Source organism: Ovis aries, chromosome 3, assembly GCF_016772045.2.
Source record: "Ovis aries strain OAR_USU_Benz2616 breed Rambouillet chromosome 3, ARS-UI_Ramb_v3.0, whole genome shotgun sequence".
NCBI lineage: Eukaryota > Metazoa > Chordata > Mammalia > Artiodactyla > Bovidae > Ovis > Ovis aries.
In genome coordinates this window covers 118,624,092-118,640,408 of record NC_056056.1, presented here as the reverse complement: position 1 = coordinate 118,640,408, position 16,317 = coordinate 118,624,092, and the positions used below count along the sequence as shown (strand labels likewise).

Genomic DNA, 16,317 nt, shown 5'->3' with positions numbered 1-16,317 from the left:
AGAGAGTGAAGTAAGTCAGAAAGAGCAAAACAGGTTTCATATATTGTTGCATATATACAGAATCTAGAAAAATGGTACTGATGAACGTATTTGCCAGGTAGGAATAGAGATGCAGACATAGAGAGCAGATTTTGGCCACATTCTCACTTTAGGCATCTTACAGCTTTGGTATGAGCATAGCACTGAGGCCAGAAATGAAAGAGTGATATTTGAAAGGTAGAGCATCTCTTTCAAAGCAATGATATTTGAAAGAGGAACCTTGTGGCTATGTCAGTAAGATTGAACTCATCACAGTTCAAGTTCAAGCTAAGGGAGTCCTCAGAAGCAGTTCAGCTCTCCAAACCCAGACAAAACCACTGAAGTAGACTAAGAGGCTAAGTGAAGGCAGTGAGGGCAAGTGACTCCAGGAGATGAGACATTTCCACCTGACTTCTGAGCAGGTCAGGAACATAAGAAAGTAAAATTAATTTATTTCAAAAACGGGTATTGAGTGTAGCCTATCTGCCAGGGATACAGAGATGAGTCTTATGGGGAAAAGCAGACAGCATGTCAGTTAGGACTCCTTCGGTTGCAGATGATGGAATACCTAACCCAAATTAGTCCAAGCAAAGAGACTACATTGAAATCTTAACTGAGATCATCCAGATGTTCAAGAGGCCTCTGGTGGACATGGCTTCATTTGGGGCTCAAACAATGTCATCAGATGTTTTACTTCCCCCAGGGATTTCAGGCTTATATTTGCCTTTACTTTGTCCTACAGGTGAGAGGTTGACAGAAACCAAATAACCTCATGAAAGTGAAAGTGTTAGCCACTCAGCCATGTCTGACTCTTTGTGACCCCATGAACTCAAGCCCACTAGGCTCTTCTGTGCATGGGATTCTCCAGGCAAGAATACAGGAGTGAGTCGCCACTTCCTTCTCTAGGGGATCTCCATGACCAAGGGATCAAACCTTGGCCTCCTGCATTGCAGGCAGATTCTTTATCATCTGAGCCACAGGGAAGCCCAAATAACCTCATAGGAGGACAAAAGTACTGGAATTAAAACTTATTGGCTCTGATTTACCTGGCTTGGGTGTACTCAAGCATGTCACTATGGTTAAACAGATGGAATGCATTTACTGGCTTAGCCAAGGGGTGGCCTTAGCAAAGGAGGCAAGGAAGTAGAGACTAGATAAACCAAAACTGGAATCTTAATGTCACAGGCAGAGAGAATGACCCTTAAGTGACAAAACGAATGTTTGCCACCCATATCCAAGTTATTATTTCACTGTGATGAGTCATCTATTAGAATTACAATGGAGTAAAATCAGGAAGTTTCTAATGTCAAAGACTAGGAAGTTTCTAACTTGATTAAATATAATATTTGAGCTAAGCTTTGATGATAGGTGAAATGAGAAAAATGGGGAGAAAAAGAAAAGGTGTAGCAGGGAGTTAAAATGAAAGTCAGGGTAGTTGTTTGGAACGGTGAAGACTGTGACGGGAAAACCAAGTGTTAAGATTTTGAGAGGCAGAGGGAAGAACTGGGGAGGACTGAGCAATAAGCAACCTTCTGGTCCTTCATGGGGGAGGATCCTGGCTCTGCGCTTCAATCACTGAGTGAAATGGCTCACTGAAGGTTTTCAAACAGTGCTTCAAGACAAGAGTTGGCAAGCTTTTTGTGTAGAGGGCCAGTTAGTGACTATACTAGGTGTTTTTTTTTACGCCATATGTTGTCTACTACTCATCATAGCCATTGTTGTGTGGAAACAGCCACAGGCAATACATAAATAAATGACTATATGCCAAGAAAACTGGACTTATGGACACTGAAATTTGTATTCAATATAATTTTTACATTAAAGGAAGGAAATATTATTAACTAAATGTTTTTCAATCATTGAAACATGTTAAAACAAAGTCTGAGCTTAGGATGGTTTAAAAGAAAAAAAAAAAACTAAAGAGGTGGGCTAGGTTTGGCCTGTATACCTGGTCATTGTTTCACTGACTCCTAGTCTAAAATGATCAGTTCTACATTTCCGGATTACCTAAAACACATACAAAAGGAACAGTAGATTAAAAAGAGAGGCAGCAAGGAGAGCTATTAGGAGACCATTGAAGTTGGTTCACTGTAAATGAGAAATTGAAAATCTTGAAATTTTAGGCTTCATACCTTAAGGGAAGAGAACCGTGAACTAAGTGACGAGGTACCCTTTGTTATAGAGTTAGGCCTATCAAAGAATTAACCTGGAGTAACTGGAGAAAGGGCCAGATGGAGGTTGGTGATTCAAGTTGGAAAAGAGGGAGTAATATAAGCCTAGAGGGTAGAATGTATTTCCTGAGACTTGCAGGATGTGGCAGAGATGGTAGGTCAGTTCTGTTGTGGAAATACTGGAAGCGCAAGGACCTCAAGGTATGGGGAAGCTATGGACAGCTCCATAGATGTTAGGATCAGTGGTTGAGCTTGGCACCTGGGAATGGATGCCGTTACAGGAGGAGATAGTTTTGGACCATTCTTCAGTGGTCTGAAAAGAATCTCAAGTGGTGACTATTATGGAATGAATACCCAAACTCTTCCCTCTTTTTCTAGATTTTATAAATCACCCTGTTCTTTAATAATTTTAAGAGAAGAGGAAATGTCTTTTGGAAACAGACTAAGTTGGAATTTCTACTATCTGGGTAGGCATCTCTGCTTATTGATTCCAGTTAGTTGGAATAGACTATGAGATAAGCAGATTTCATTCTTAACCAAGTGAAAAATCCCAACTATATATAGCAGCTGTGAAGCATCCCTGCCACCTTGAAAATTTAGTCACTGTGTATGAAGTCAGAAAGGAAAGATTAGTTGACATAAATAATGACCCATCCTGGAAAAAGAAACTCTAAGCATGGGTCCTTCACCCTCTGAATCAAAATAGAATCCACCCAGGTGAAGTATAGTCTATAACTGAGGCAGAGCGCAGTGCTACAAAGAATATAGAGTTTCTTTGTAAGATAATTTATCAGGTAGAAAAGAATTTATGGACATGATGTAAGAGAACACTTGCTGTGGTACATTTGGAACTTTTACTCTATTTGTAGAATTCATTATTTGAGAGTTAAATTCAGTAGGCTTTATATGAACAAATTCTTTGAGTTTTTTTTTCAAAGGGCCTATTCAATGAAGTATTGCGAATGGCCACTTAATCATCCAACTAAGGCATGGATATAGTACTGTGGGAAGTTAAAGGTTTTGCTCAAGGCTACTCTATTCATGAAAAAATGAAAACTAAATTAAAATCTTCAGATTCTTAATTCAGCTCTCATCTTTACCATTATTAGTGTGGCTCTTTGTTTATTCCCCCATAATTTATACTAACATAAGCACCTTTATCATTTATGGTCAATTCTGGTGAAGAGGAGAAATAAAATTATTCTGCTTAATGTACTTATTTCTCACATTCCTGGGATTTTTTTCATCCTTTCATTCCTTTCTTTAAAAATAGTAAGTATTTTTTAAAGAACAGACTCTGGAATAGATGTTTGTTTGGGAAATAAAGATAAATAATAAGTAAGCCAAAATCATAGTCTAAAACAGGGGTATTCATAATATGTGTGAATGGTACAATGGTACAAATGTATGGTACAAAGGTAAAAATCATTAGATCAGCCCAGAACTCATTCAAAATGCAAAGTCAGGCTCCCAACTTTACCTAACAATTTGTCTTAACAACAATTCCCTCCAGGGAATTCTGATCTATGTTAAGCATTGAGAACAACAGGTCTAGGGAAAATATATAAGCAAACAGATTTACAAAACCTTTTGCTAAGATGAATAAGAGTTATGTATAAATTCTGGCTGGAGCAGAGAGGAGGGAGCTTCTAATCTCTTCTACATTTGCTTTAGATAATACATGCTCTATCTAAAATGCACAGATGTCCTTGGCATACCTCCTTTGCATAAAATATATCACTATTCCCTACTGCCTTCAGAATAAAGTCTAAGGTTTCCAGCGTGGCGTTTGAAGGGGCCCTGGGTTTGACCCTGTCTTCTCTGCAGTCTCATCTCTTGCCACTCCGTCAACACTGTACAGTTCGGAGCACACGCGCACACGCCACGCTATTTTCACCTCGCCCTGTGCCTGGAGTGTCTCTCCCTCATGCCCCTCCACAAAGTCGGGCCACGATGGGACTCCACTTTAGACTCACGTCCTCAGGGAAGTCTTGCCCAACGTCCGCATGGCCATCACAGCTGCTTCTGTGTGTAACTGCTTCACTGGACTTGTTGCACTGCAGAGTTTCTCAGTACATCTGTCCATCTCTACCACATAACTCTTAGCTCCTGCAAACAAGAGTGCTTAACATTCACTTCCGTGTTCTTAATGCCACTGCAGTGCTTGGAACCAACTGGAAGGACAAGAAAATGTCCAATGAATGCATTTTAAGAAAGGAGTATGTTTCTTATATAAAGATTTCTGTATCGTATAGCTAGCCTTTCAGGTATATGCTTGTTCTTCAACTCTGCATTATTAGGGAAGTCCATGGATTGGAAAGTTCCAATAATTTGCAAATTTTTGGAATCAAAATATTGCTCAAAAATTCATGGAAAAAAATTTAAATAACAATTCCAAATACCATCATTCAGATTCATGGCAAGAATTTTTATAACTTTCTTTGGAAATTTTTCTGTGTGTATCTGACTAAGTGACTTCTTCCCCATTTTGTCATTTTATACCAATTTTAGGATTCCGTGTAAGTCAATACTTTTTTGTCTTAATATTATTCAAAATTTAATGAATGTCTATTATGTGCTAAGTGCTAGAGGTAGAAAGTAGAGTGCTATGACATAAATACCATAAATTCCTAGCATAGAAGATACTACAAGCAGAATACAGATTTAATACTACCCAGGGCTAAGGTCCATAAGGTCAGAGAATCAGACACAACTGAAGCGATTTAGCACAGCACAGCACACAATCCACGATAGGGACCACATTATCTTTGTTCAAAAAAAAGAGAGAGATTAAATAATTTGCTAAATATCACATGCTTGGCAAGGAACAGAGCCCCAGACATGAACTCAGGTTGTTCTGATAATATTGTGCTCTAATGATTGTTTATTGCTTTTCTTGGCCCCCTGCTAAGTTTCATGGAACTGTTGGTTAGATACACTTAACTCCATATTCATAGATGCCTTTGTTATCAAGTACAAAATTTTGGAATGTCTAATAACTGAATTTTACTTCAGAATGTAAACCCCTAGAGGCGGACACCATTTATTCCCAATTCCCTTGTACAAACAGTCTGTATTACTCTGCTCTGACATGCATTTACAGTGACTTTAAAAGATTATTGAGATAATTATATACCACAAGTTGCTTCAACTCAATTTTCACACTATTAATTCATTCCACAATTGTTGATTAAGCACCTATTTTGTGTAAGATATGTCTTTGCCCTGGAGCTAATAGAGAAGGAAACAATCTCTCTTTGGAGTTCAGTTCAGTTCAGTTGCTCAGTCGTGTCCGACTCTGCGACCCCATGAATCGCAGCACGCCAGGCCTCCCTGTCCATCACCAACTCTCGGCGTTCACTCAGACTCATGTCCATCGAGTCAGTGATGCCATCCAGCCATCCCATCCTCGGTCGTCCCCTTCTCCTCCTGCTCCCAACCCCTCCCAGCATCAGGGTCTTTTCCAATGAGTCAACTCTTTGCATGAGGTGGCCAAAGTACTGGAGTTTCAGCTTCAGCATCGTTCCTTCCAAGGAAATCCCAGGGCTGATCTCCTTCAGAATGGACTGGTTGGATCTCCTTGCAGTCCAAGGGACTCTCTAGAGTCTTCTCCAACACCACAGTTCAAAGGCATCAACTCTTCAGCGCTCAGCCTTCTTCACAGTCCAACTCTCACATCCATACATGACCACTGGAAAAACCATAGCCTTGACTAGATGGACCTTAGTCGGCAACGTAATGTCTCTGCTTTTGAATATGCTATCTAGGCTGGTCATAACTTTTCTTCCATGGAGTAAGCGTCTTTTAATTTCATGGCTGCAGTCACCATCTGCAGTGATTTTGGAGCCCAAAAAATAAAGTCGGACACTGTTTCCACTGTTGCCCAATCTACTTCCCATGAAGTGATGGGACCAGATGCCATGATCTTCGTTTTCTGAATGTTGAGCTTTAAGCCAACTTTTTCACTCTCCTCTTTCAATTTCATCAAGAAGATCTTTAGTTCCTCTTCAGTTTCTGCCATAAGGGTGGTGTCATCTGCGTATCTGAGGTGATTGATATTTCTCCCATCAATCTTGATTCCAGCTTGTGCTTCTTCCAGTCCAGCCGTTTCTCATGATGTACTCTGCATATAAGTTAAATAGGCAGGGTGACAATATACAGCCTTGAGGTACTCCTTTTCCTATTTGGAACCAGTCTGTTGTTTCATGTCCAGTTCTAACTGTTGCTTCCTGACCTGCATACAGATTTCTCAAGAGGCAGGTCAGGGGGTCTGTATTCCCATCTCTTTCAGAATTTTCCACAGTTTCTTGTGATCCACACAGGCAAAAGCTTTGGCATAGTCAATAAAACAGAAGTAGATGTTTTTCTGGAACTCTCTTGCTTTTTCCATGATCCAGTAGATGTTGGCAATTTGATCTTTGGTTCCTCTGCCTTTTCTAAAACCAGCTTGAACATCAGGAAGTCCACGATTCATGCATTGCTGAAGCCTGGCTTGGAGAATTTTGAGCATTACTTTACTAGCATGTGAGATGAGTGCAATTGTGTGGTAGTTTGAGCATTCTTTGACATTGCCTTTTCAACTGACCTTTTCCAGTCCTGTGGCCACTGCTGAGTTTTCCAAATTTGTTGGCATATTGAGTGCAGCACTTTCACAGCATCATCTTTTAGGATTTGTAATAGCTCCACTGGAATTCCATCACCTCCACTACCTTTGTTTGTAGTGATGCTTTCTAAGGCCCACTCGACTTCACATTCCAGGATGTCTGGCTCTAGATGAGTGATCACACCATCGTGAATATCTGGGTCATGAAGATCTATTCTGTACAGTTCTTCTGTGTATTCTTGCCACCTCTTCTTAATATCTTCTGCTTCTGTTAGGTCCATACCATTTCTGTCCTTTATCGAGCCCATCTTTGCATGAAATGTTCCCTTGGTATCTCTAATTTTCTTGAAGAGATCTCTAGTCTTTCCCATTCTGTTGTTTTCCTCTATTTCTTTGCATTGATCGCTGAAAAAGGCTTTCTTATCTCTTCTTGGTATTCTTTGGAACTCTGCATTCAGATGTTTATATCTTTCCTTTTCTCCTTTGCTTTTCACCTCTCTTCTTTTCACAGCTATTTGTAAGGCCCCCCCAGACAGCCATTTTGCATTTTTGCATCTTTTCCATGGGGATGGTCTTGATCCCTGTCTCCTGTACAGTGTCATGAACCTCATTCCATAGTTCATCAGGCAATCTATCTATCAGATCTAGGCCCTTGAATTTATTTCTCACTTTCACTGTATAATCATAAGGGATTGGATTTAGGTCATACCTGAATGGTATAGTGGTTTTCCCTACTTTCTCCAATTTAAGTCTGAATTTGGCACTAAAGAGTTCATGATCTAAGCCACAGTCAGCTCCTGGTCTTGTTTTTGTTGACTGTATAGAGTTTCTCCATCTTTGGCTGCAAAGAATATAATCAATCTGATTTCGGTGTTGACCATCTGGTGATGTCCATGTGTAGTCTTCTCTTGTGTTGTTGGAAGAGGGTGTTTGCTATGACCATTGCATTTTCTTGGCAAAACTCTATTAGTCTTTGCCCTGCTTCATTCCACATTCCAAGGCCAAATTTGCCTGTTACTCCAGGTGTTTCTTGACTTCCTACTTTAGCATTCCAGTCCCCTATAATGAAAAGGATATCTTTTTTGGGTGTTAGTTCTAAAAGGTCTTGTAGGCCTTCATAGAACTGTTCAACTTCAGCTTCTTCAGCGTTACTGGTTGGGGCATAGGCTTGGATTACTGTGATATTGAATGGTTTGCCTTGGAGACAGACAGAGATCATTCTGTCCTTTTTGAGACTGCATCCAAGTACTGCATTTCGGACTCTTTTGTTGACCATGATGGCTACTCCATTTCTTCTGAGGGATTCCTGCCCGCAGTAGTAGATATAATGGTCATCTGAGTTAAATTCACCCATTGCAGTCCATTTTAGTTCACTGATTCCTAGAATGTCAATGTTCACTCTTGCCATCTCTTGTTTGACCACTTCCAATTTGCCTTGATTCATGGACCTGACATTCCAGGTTCCTCTGCAGTATTGCTCTTTACAGCATCGGACCTTGCTTCTATCACCAGTCACATCCACAGCTGGGTATTGTTTTTGCTTTGGCTCCATCTCTTCATTCTTTCTGGAGTTATTTCTCCACTGATCTCCAGTAGCGTGTTGGGCACCTACTGACCTGGGGAGTTCCTCTTTCAGTATCCTATCATTTTGCCTTTTCATACTGTTCAGACAGACAAACTGGTAATTACTATGCAGTGTCTTGATAACAATAAGCAGAGTCCTGTGGATACACAATGGAAGGACACACGACCTAGACTTGGGTCTGGAGGGAGAGTTACAAATGGATTCCTAGAAAAATGATACAGATGATACCTTTCAATGAAGGACTAGAGGAAGTTATCCTAAGGGAGGAGATGATTTCTGTGCAGATGGAATTGCATGGATAAGAATCTGGAGGTCAAAAGTAATCTTTGTAGGCAAGATAGCAGGGTGTACTGGACATCTTTTGTTTTACAATGAGTTTAGACCTTGTCCTAAGAAACATGGAAACTGGTAAAGGAATTTAAACAGAAGGATGATTTGTGTTTTATAAAAGTCCCTTCGGTTAGCGTGTAATCACAAAATCAAAGGGATAAATAAATATTTGAGAGCAAAAAGATCTGTTAAGTGGTTGTGGCACTAATCCAGGAGTGCTTGATGGTGACCCAGAGTAGACATGGTATTAAGAGAAGTGGATAAACTAAAAAGATAACTAAGAGTTAAACTGACAGGCGTTGGTGGTAGATTGTAGGTGCTGGAGGAATTAAGGGTGGAATTGGGAGTACTGTCTAGATTTCTGACTTGAATAGCTTTTATCAGGCTGGGGAACTTAAATGAAGGATGCTTTTAGAGAGCAAGATGGTGAGTCCTGGTTTTGAAAGAATGAGTCTGTGAAGCATGCAGAGCATCTTATAGTGGATTTGGAACCTGCTGGTCACAAAGAAATTTATAGACAACCTAAAGAAAGTATTAGAAAATGTCTGTAGCACGTCAATGGTTTCTTTTTTTTTTTTTTTTTGGAAGGTTTTGTAGCCAATGACTTTATTTTTTTTTTTTTATTTTTTTTTTAGTTTTTTTTTAGTTTTTTATTTTTTAAATTTTACAATCTTTAATTCTTACATGCATTCCCAAACATGAACCCCCCTCCCACCTCCCTCCCCATAACATCTTTCTGGGTCATCCCCATGCACCAGCCCCAAGCAAGCTTAAAATGTTATTAGAGTTTACTACCCTCTTTTGAGCTTAGAATAATCTTGAAGTCCATATTTTCCTTATAATCCTTAAAAATATTAAATGCATACCTTGACACCATGCCTAGTAACCACTTAAGTTTGATTAGTATTATTCTAACAAATAAGAATATATAACTGAAAATAGACATCCTCACATGTCTTTAACAAATCAGTCATCCCTGGGCACCACTTAACCAATCTTTTCTTGATATTCCAGAATTTCTGAGTTCACTTTTTAATTTTCCCTAAAGACCAGATAACTGAATTTAATCTTAGAATAGCTTAAATTCAAGAATAATATTTTGGGGGCATTTTGATTAATTGAAACATGTACATTTACTGAGGAAAGAATAATATATATGCTCACATTATTTCAGAAGCTAGTTTTTTTTTTTTTTTTTGCTCACCTTATTTTATTAATCTTAATAAAATTAGTGAAGAAATAGCTCATCACCATGGCATGGGGAAATGTCACTGAATCATCATATCCAGCAGGTCCTATTGCAATTTACTTTAGTTAATGCTGATATATTAGGTACTTTATTCTGTTAACTGGCTGATGATAAGTGCTTTTATTTTTATTTATTTTTTATCTATTTTTTAAAAATATAAATTTATTTATTTTAATTGGAGGCTAATTACTTTACAATATTATATTGGTTTTGGCATATATCAACATGAATCCACCACGGGTGTACACGTTTTCCCCATCCTGAACCCCCCTCCCACTGCCCTCCCCATCGCATCCCCCTGGGTCATCCCAGTGCACCAGCCATAAGCATCCTATCTCATGCATCAAACTTGGACTGGTGATTCATTTCACATATGATATTACAAATGTTTTAATGCCATTTTCCCACCCTCTCCCTCTCCCACAGAGTCCAAAAGACTGTTCTATATATCTGTGTCTCTTTTGCAGTCTTGCAAACAGGGTTATCGTTACCATCTTTCTAAATTCCATATATATGCATTAGTATACTGTATAGGTGTTTTTCTTTCTAGCTTACTTCACTGTGCATAATAGGCTCCAGTTTCATTCATCTCATTAGAACTGATTCAAATGTATTCTTTTTCATGGCTGAGTAAAACTCCATTGTGTTTATGTACCACAGCTTTCTTATCCATTCATCTGCTGATGGACATCTTGGTTGTTTCCATGTCCTGGCTATTATAAACAGTGCTGCGATGAACACTGGGGTACACGTGTCTCTTTCAATTCTGGTTTCCTCGATGTGTATGCCCAGCAGTACAATTGCTGGGTCGTATGGCAGTTCTATTTCCAGTTTTTTAAGGGATCTCCACACTGTTCTCCATAGTGGCTGTACTAGTTTGCATTCCCACCAACAGTGTAAGAGGGTTCCCTTTTCTCTGCACCCTCTCCAGCATTTATTGCTTGTAGACTTTTGGATAGCAGCCATTCTGACTGGCGTGAAATGGTACCTCATTGTGGTTTTGATTTACTAAATGCTGCTTTTAAATGGACTCTTTACTTTGTACTATTTTGAATATATGAGTGCTGTCCTAGGGATATGAAGAGTCTCTACCAGCTCAGATGGTAAATCAGCACACCCAACCATGCATGCAGAGAGGTCTGTTATTGTTAGTGTTGAACCAGATTTCAACGGTCAGCAATAACCCTCCTGGAGATCATGCCAGCATGTGTGCTATCAAATATTGAAACATGAGCAAACTCAAATAATATCAGTCATAAATACAATCAGTGAGGTGAAAATGATTTGACTCAACTCCCTGAACAAAGACTGAATCACTGTCAAATTCAGTTGAGGCATATGCTTTGCAGGTTTCAAATAAAATTCCATTCACTCCACAGTAAAAAATAACACTTGAAGGACTTTCATGTTCATGGGGCAGAGTCATTTAAATTAAAGCAACCAACAGTGAAAAGCGTAGGATCTAGCAAACATCATTGAATTTGAAATCTTCTTAGGATTCATCAGAACCTTCCAATTTCCTTTACAGCGCTGTATCAACTGATACTGAAAAATGCAGGAGAGAAAGTAACATAATCAAAGAGTATTATAAGATCTATTAACTAAGTAACTCAGTCAGATCCACAGAAGGGTAACAGCTGTGGATGCTGAAACCCTTAATAAAGTAACCCTCCTCTCCCTATTTACAAAACCTCTCTGTCATCATCCCTGTTGTGTCTGTCATTTGCACCTGGTATGAGGGTTCTTTGGTGCAACAACACATCACATTTCCATGCACTCAAGAGCCACGGCATTGTATAATCATTATTTCTAAATGCTGACTCTTGTGAATTCAAAGAAAAGACTCAGTACATATTTAAATAGATAACACACTACAAAGAAGTTTATTAGCTGAAGATATGCATAACCTTAAAGTTTTTCTTAGTTCCTATTGCTTTTATTTTGACTGATGATGCTTAATTAATCAGTCATTATCATATCTTACTGTGATTTAGAATGTCAGATGCATGCCTCTGCTCAGAATGAAACTGTCACTCAAATATATATAAATTTTTAAAATTTGTTTTCCTTCCTTAGATTTCTACAAGATGATCGCAGTCTATTCAGAAAAAGTAAAGTAAATTTCTTTGTTTCTTCACATCTTCTCCTTTAGCAAGGGAATCACTTGGTTGAAGAGTTGCAAAGTTCTCTGGACAATGAGGGACCTTTCAACTCAAATACAGACAATGGTCAAGAAATAAGACACTGATCAACCATACAGTTTTGCACTTGATATTCAAGTTTCTAGGAGCTGATGAAGAAGGATAATGGAAAGAAAGGAAGATAATGAAGGCTGGGAGACAGGAAGATGGCTAACATACACCAATGGTACCTTCCAGACTCCTAATTCAAATAAAAATGTTGTTCTTGATTGGACTCCCAGAGACATTTACTGCTCTCCAGTTATTCCCAGAATATATTAAGAAGAGATGGCAAGAATACACAGAAAAACTATACAAAAAAGATCCTCATGACTCAGATAACCATGATGGTGTGATCACTCACCTAGAGCCAGACATCGTGGAATGTGAAGTCAGGAGGGCCTTAGGAAGCATCACTATAAACAAAGCTAGTGGAGGTGATGGAATTCCAGCTGAACTATTTCAAATCCTAAAAGATGATGCTTAAAAATGCTTCACTCAATATGCCAGCAAATTTGGAAAACTCAGCAGTGGTCACAATTCTGGAAATAGTCAGTTTTCATTCCAATCTCAAAGAAAGGCAATACCAAAGAATGTTCAAACTATCACACAATTGCACTCATTTCACACGCTAGCAAAGTAATGCTGAAAATTTTCAACAATACATGAACTGTGAACTTTCAGATGTTCAAGCTAGATTTAGAAAAGTCAGAGGAACCAGAGATCAAATTGTCAGCATTCGTTGATCATAGAAAAAGAGAGAGAATTCCAGAAAAATATCAACTTCTGCTTCACTGACTACTCTAAAGCTTTTGACTGTGTGGTTCACAACAAACTGTGGAAAATTCTTAAAAAGATGGGAATACCAGAGCACCTCACCTGCCTCCTCAGAAAGCTGTATACAAGTCAAAAAGCAACAGTTAGAACCGGACATGGAACAAAGGACTGGTTCCAAATTGGGAAAGGAGTGTGTCAAGGCTGTATATTGTCACGCTACTTATTTAATTTATATTCAGAGTACATCATGCAAAATGCAGGGCTGGATGAAGCACAAGCTGGACTCAAGATTGCTGGGAGAAATATCAATCACCTTAGATATGCAGATGACACCACCCTTAGACAGAAAGTGAAGAGGAGTTAAAAAGCTTCTTGAAGAGAGAGAAAAAGCTGGCTTAAAACTCAGCATTCAAAGAACTAAGATCGTGGCATCTGGTCCCATCATTTCAGGGCAAATAGATGGGGAAACAATGGAAACAGTGACAGACTTCATTTCTGGGGCTCCAAAAATACTGCAGATGGTGACTGCACCCATGAAATTAAGACACTTGTTTCTTGGAGGAAAAGCCATGACCCACCTAGACAGCATATTAAGAAGCAGAGACATTATTTTGCCAACAAAAGTCAAAACCATGGTTTTTCCAGTAGTCATGTATGAATGGAGAAGGCAATGGCAACCCCACTGCAGCGTTCTTGCCTGGAGAACCCCAGGGATGGGGGAGCCTGGTGGGCTGCCACCTATGGGGTCGCACAGAGTCAGTCACAACTGAAGCGACTTAGCACAGCAACAGCAGCGTGTATGAATGTGAGAGTTGGACTATAAAGAAAGCTGAACACCAAAGAATTGATGCTTTTGAACTGTGGTGTTGGAGAAGACTCTTGAGAGTCCCTTGGACTACAAGGAGATCCAACCAGTCAATCCTAAAGGAAATCAGTCCTGAATATTCATTGCAAGAACTGATGCTGAAGCTGAAGCTCCAATACTTTGGCCACCTGAAGTGAAGAGCTGACCCATTAGAAAAGACCGTGATGCTGGGAAAGATTGAAGACATTAGAAGAAGGGTTCAACAGAGGATGAGATGGTTGGATGACATCATTGACTTGATGGACCTGAGTTTGAGCAAGCTCCAGGAGCTGGTGATGGACAGGGAAGCCTGGCGTGCTGCAGTCCATAGGGTCACAAAGAGTTGGAAATGACTGAGTGACTGAACTGAATTGAGTTACCCCCACAACTCAGCCCCTGCTTTTCAGATTTGGAGCTGTACCCATAAAGGCTCTTTTACTTCACATCACATCCCTCTAATGTACAAATAAAAAACGGTGCTAATCACTATCATCGAGCCCTCTGACTACTGTATGAGGTTTCTGCTATTGGCAGCAAGTCTCTAAGGACCCCCTGCCTCTAGAAATAACCCTATGAAGTTCTGATGCTTCATCCCCCAAACAAAAATTTCTCTTTACTCTGAAATGCTTCTGTATGATAATTTCTGCTGAGCTGAGCAGCATGAATGTGTGTTGCAGATAAGGCCACTTCAGTCAGTGAAAATGGCTAACACTTTTACTCATGCCAAAAGAAGTCAAATAAATGGTTTTCAGAGACGTGTTTGCATTCTCTTTACATGAGTTCTTGTTTATCATTGACCAAGACTCTGGCAACTGGGAGCATATGACTGGTTCCCAGAAGGCCCTTGAGTTCTAGCCCGCTCCTAATTTTGAATTTGACATACTCAAAATTCAGATAAATACCAAGGAAGAAAGACACCACTGAGGTCTTTAAGCTAAACCCATATCACAGAAGGGCATGTGCTCATATTACTAGAGTGCAAAATATTTCTCTGAGCATGTTTTTGGAGTAAGAATCTCTCCTATTTAAATCAAATGACCCAAGGAGTGCTTTCTTTAGGAAATGTTCTACTCAAGTTCAATGCATTGTTATAAATTTCTATTTTTATCCCATTTGTATCACTGACTATGGAAAATTGAAGGTGTGTTAGAGTTCACCAAAGAACAGAACCAATAGGAAATATACATATATAGACATATGCAAGAGGAGGGTTATTATTGGAACTGGCTCACGCAATTATGGAAGCTGAGAAGTCCTACAATCTGTCATTTGCAAGCTGAAGAACCAGAAAAATCAGTGATGTAATTCAGTGTGAGTCCTAAGGCCTGAGAACTGGGAAAATCAGTGATGTAGGTTCCTGTCTGAGTACAAAGGCCTTAGGGACAGGAGGCCCCCTGTCAAAGGCAAGGGAGGATAGACACTTTTTCTCAAGCAAATAGAGCAAATTTATCCTTTCTCTGCTTTTTTTTTTTTTTTTAATCTGTTCAGCCTCTCAATGGACTGAATGATGTGTATTCACATGGGTGAGGATGGAATTTCTTTACTCAGTCTACTGACTCAAATGCTAATCTCTTCCAGAAACACCCTCACATAGACGCACCTAGAAATAAAGCTTTTACCAGCTATATGGGCATCACTAAGCCCAGTCAAATTGATGCACAAAACCATCCATTTCATAAGGGCAGTGGTGGAAGCTATGGATTAGCTCAGCTGAAATAATTTTCAACCCCTAAGAGCATGAAGAAAAACACACATTTCTTAGACAACCTCGTAGCTAGGACTTTTCACATGACTTCCATGTCACCAATGACATGTCTTCATTCAATACTAAGTCAGATGGAATTCTCTGGGAAGAGAACCAGGGTGTAAGGCAGCCAGTTTTCAGGCACAGATTGTGGCAGAAATGACTGGTTCTGGACCCAACAGCTCTAGGGACACCTTCCCAGTTTAGCAGACACCGTGCTACCTAACAATCCTACTGAAGTGAAGGTAACTTTTCTGATTATAGCAGAAGGAAAACTGTTCTGCAGATTGGGGCTGTCCTCTGTGTGCTCAGCGTGTCCTCTGTGTTCCTTCAGCCCAGCTAAAGAAATTATAAGCACCCAGTTCCCTGAAATAAACCCCTTTCACTGAAATAAACCTGCAAGCCGAGGGATCCTATTATCTGTGATTGAAACTTAAAGAAGAGTCAAGAGAAAAGTAAATTAAACAAGAGAGCCTTTAATATTTGTTGAGTAGTCATTTCCCATTTATTGTTCTAACTTAATTTCAATTTCTAGAACAATACTGTGGAGTAGTTATAATTTTACAGAAAAGAAAATAAAGAAGTGAAGACATTCACAAAGAGGTGAAGAAATTTACCTTGGGTCACACAGTGTAAAAACAATAAAGCCATGATTTGAAGCCAGCTCTGTGTTACATTAAGTCCCATGAGCACAGTCACTGAGATGTTAAGCCTCCCCAGTGAAAAGGAAAGCTGAGTCACTCTCAGCAACTTGGCAGGTTGTGATTGAGGGCAATTTTGTCAAGATCAAGATATAAAAATTTATTATGCTCTTGA

The 16,317-nt window shown here is 39.4% G+C and overlaps 1 protein-coding gene across 3 annotated transcripts in view; it reads right to left on the bottom strand.

Moving 5' to 3' along the window:
- The window catches only part of METTL25 (methyltransferase like 25), a 255,197-nt gene that overhangs the window by 13,426 nt on the left and 225,454 nt on the right, over positions 1–16,317 (bottom strand). The window lies entirely within an intron of this gene.